Consider the following 4283-nt stretch of genomic DNA (forward strand, 5'->3'; position numbering starts at 1 on the left):
TTTAACACACCACCCACTCCAAAGGACAGATCCACCAGACAGAAAATAAGTAAGGACAGAGAGGCACTGAACAACAAGCTAGAACAGATGGACCTAATAGACACGTATAGAACTCTACATCCAAAAACAACAGTCTGTGAGTCTGTTGCTGTTTTGTTCCTTCTTCTCAAGTGCACATGGAACATCCTCCAGAATAGACCACATACTATGTCACAAAAAGAACCTCAGTAAATTCCAAAAGATTGAAACCCTACCAACCAACATATCAGACCACAAAGGTATAAAACTAGTAATAAATTGTACAAAGAAAGCACAAAGGCTCACAAACATATGGAGGCTTAACAACATGCTCCTAAATAATCAATGGATCAATGACCAAATTAAAATGGAGATCCGGCAATATATGGAAACAAATGACAGCAATAACACAAAGCCTCAACTTCTGTGGGATGCAGCAAAAGCAGTCTTAAGAGGAAAGTATATAACAATCCAGGCATATTTAAAGAAGGAAGAACAATCCCAAATGAATAGTCTAATGTCATAATTATCGAAATTTGAAAAAGAAGAACAAATGAGGCCTAAGGTCAGCAGATGGAAGGACATAATAAAGATCTGAGAAGAAATAAATAAAATTGAGTAGAGTAAAACAATAAAAAAAATCAATGAAACCAAGAGCTGGTTCTTCGAGAAAATAAACAAAATAGGTAAACTTCTAGCCAGACTTATTTAGAGAAAAAGAGAGTTAACACACATCAACAGAATCAGAAACATGAAAAGAAAAATCATGATGGACCCCACAGAAATAAGAAGAATTATTAGAGAATACTATGAAAACCTATATGCTAACAAGCTGGAAAACCTAGGAGAAATGGACAACTTCCTAGAAAAGTACAGCCTTCTAAGACTGACCCAGAAAGAAACAGAAAATCTAAACAGACCAATTACCAGCAACAAAATTGAATTGGTAATCAAAAAACTACCCAAGAACAAAACCCCCGGGCCAGATCGATTTACCTCAGAATTTTATCAGACATACAGAGAAGACATAAAACCCATTCTCCTTAAAGTTTTCCAAAAAATAGAAGAGGAGAAAATACTCCCAAACTCATTCTATGAAGCCAACATCACCCTAATACCAAAACCAGGCAAAGACACCAGCAAAAAAGAAAATTACAGACCAATATCCCTGATGAACGTAGATGCAAAAATACTCAACAAAATATTAGCAAATCAAAAATACATCCAGAGGATCATACACCATGAACAAGTGGGATTCATCCCAGGGATGCAAGGATGGTACAACATTAGAAAATCCATCAACATCGTCCACCACATAAACAAAAAGAAGGATAAAAACCACATGATCATCTCCACAGATGCTGAAAAAGCATTCGACAAAATTCAACATCCATTCATGATAAAAACTCAACAAAATGGGCATAGAGGGCAAGTACCTCAACATAATAAAGGCCATATATGTTAAACCCACAGATAACATCATACTGAACAGCGAGAGTCTCAAACCTTTTCCTCTGAGATCGGGAACAAGACAGGGATGGTCACTCTTCCCACTGTTATTCAACGTGGGACTGGAGGTCCTAGCCATGGCAATCAGATAAAACAAAGAAATACAAGGAATCCAGATTGGTAAAGAAGAAGTCAAAGTGTCCCTATTTGCAGATGACGTGATATTGTACATAAAAAACCCCAAAGACTCCACTCCAAAACTACTAGAACTAATATCAGAATTCAGCAAAGTAGCAGGATACAAAATTAACACACAGAAATCTGTGGCTTTCCTATATACTAACAATGAACTAATAGAAGTAGAATTCAGGAAAACAATTCCATTCACAATAGCATCCAAAAGAATAAAATACCTAGAAATAAACCTAACCAAGGAAGTGGAAGACCTATACCCTGAAAACTACATGACACTCTTATGAGAAATTAAAGAGGTCACTAACAAATGGAAACTCATCCCATGCTCGTGGCTAGGAAGAATCAATATTGTCAAAATGGCCATCCTGCCCAAAGCAATATACAGATTCGATGCTATCCTATCAAACTACCAACAGCATTCTTCAGTGAACTGGAACAAATAGTTCAAAAATTCATATGGAACCGTCAAAGACCCCGAATAGCCAAAGCAGTCCTGAGAAGAAAGAATAAAATGGTGGGGATTTTGCTCCCCAACTTCAAGCTCTACTACAAAGCCACAGTAATCTAGACAATTTGGTACTGGCACAAGAACAGAGCCACAGACCAGTGGAACGAAATAGAGACTCCAGACATTAACCGAAACATATATGGCCAATTAATATATGATAAAGGAGCCATGGACATACAATGGGGAAATGACAGTCTCTTCAACAGATGGTGCTGGCAAAACTGAACAGCTACATGTAAGAGAATGAAACTGGATCACTGTCTAACCCCATATACAAAAGTAAACACCAAATGGATCAAAGACCTGAATGGAAGTCATGACAAAATAAAACTCTTAGAAAAAAACATAGGCAACAATCTCATGGACATAAACATGAGTGACTTCTTCATGAACATATCTCCCTGGGCAAGAGAAACAAAGGCCAAATTGAACAAGTGGGACTATATTGAGCTAAAAAGCTTTTGTACAGCAAAGGTCACCATCAATAGAACAAAAAGGTATCCTACAGTATGGGAGAACATATTCATAAATGACAGATCCGATAAAGGATTGACATCCAAAATATATAAAGAGCTCCTATGCCTCAACAAACAAAAAGCAAATAATCCATTTAAAAAATGGGCAGAGGAGCTAAATAGACAGTTCTCTAAAGAAGAAAATCAGATGGCCAACAGACACATGAAAAGATGCTCCACATCGCTTGTCATCAGAGAAATGCAAATTAAAACCACAATGAGATATCACCTCACACCAGTAAGGATCGCCATCATCGAAAAGACAACAACAAATGTTGGCGAGGTTGTGGAGAAAGGGGAACCCTCCTGCACTGCTGGTGGGAATGTAAACTAGTTCAACCATTGTGGAAAGCAGTATGGAGATTCCTCAAAATGCTCAAAATAGAAATACCATTTGACCCAGAAATTCCACTTCTAGGAATTCACCCTAAGAATGCAGCACTCCAGTTTGAAAAAAACACATGCACCCCTATGTTTATTGCTGCACTGTTTACAATAGCCAAGATATGGCAGCAACCTAAATGTCTGTCAGTAGATGAATGGATAAAGAAGATGTGGTACATATACACAATGGAATATTACACAGCCATAAGAAAAAAACAGATCCTATCATTTGCAACAACATGGATGGGGCTAGAGAGTATTATGCTCAGTGAAATAAGCCAGGCGGAGAAGGACAAGTACCAAATGATTTCATTCATATGTGGAGTGTAAAAACAAAGGAAAACTGAAGTAACAAAACAGCAGCAGAATCACAAAACCCAAGAATGTACTAATAATTACCAAAGGGAAAGGGACTGGAGACGATGGGTGGGAAGGGAGGGATAAGGGCTGGGAAAAAGAAAGAGGGCATTACGATTAGCATGTATAGTGCGTGGGGGGCACGGGGAGGGCTGTGCAACACAGAGAAGACAAGTAGTGATTTTACAGCATCTTACTATGCAGATGGACAGTGACTGTGAAGGGCTATGTGGGGGGGACTTGGTGAAGGGGGTAACCTAGTAAACATAATGTTCTTTCTGTTTTTGTATATTAATGATCCAAAATAAAAAAAAATAGGAAATGACCCTGACTCTAAAGCAGCCTAACAAATCTTTCCCTCCCCCCCCCAAAAAAGATAAAAGCTCTACATTGTCTTAATGGGATTGACATGTAGAGTGTAACCAAACTCTCAGGCTTGAGATGCTTTAAGAAAGATTTCGCATAAGTTATGAGTACTTTGATACCTTTCAACTTTGAAAAATATTTTAAGTCATGCCCACAATTTGATGTATATTGGCATAACTGTGATACCAATATAAATCAAAGAAAGGCTGGTATATTGAAGTTTATGATTGTTCATATGACAGTGACCAGGAGCCCTGCAGCTAGTCCATACCTCCTTATGGTTCCACTCCACGTATGAATACTAACCATGACACATCACGTTGATGGAAGGTTAGGTTATAATCACAGTGAAATATTAAAAATTGTAGGACAAATTTCAATTTTACTTTAATACAATATATTTCTTGTAGTTGATGTGTCTAAATTTCCATGGGACATTTGCACTCACATATTCTCACTCTCACCCCCTTTTAGATTAGACACACAACACC

Source organism: Manis javanica, chromosome X (assembly GCF_040802235.1).
Source record: "Manis javanica isolate MJ-LG chromosome X, MJ_LKY, whole genome shotgun sequence".
NCBI classification, from domain to species: Eukaryota; Metazoa; Chordata; class Mammalia; order Pholidota; family Manidae; genus Manis; species Manis javanica.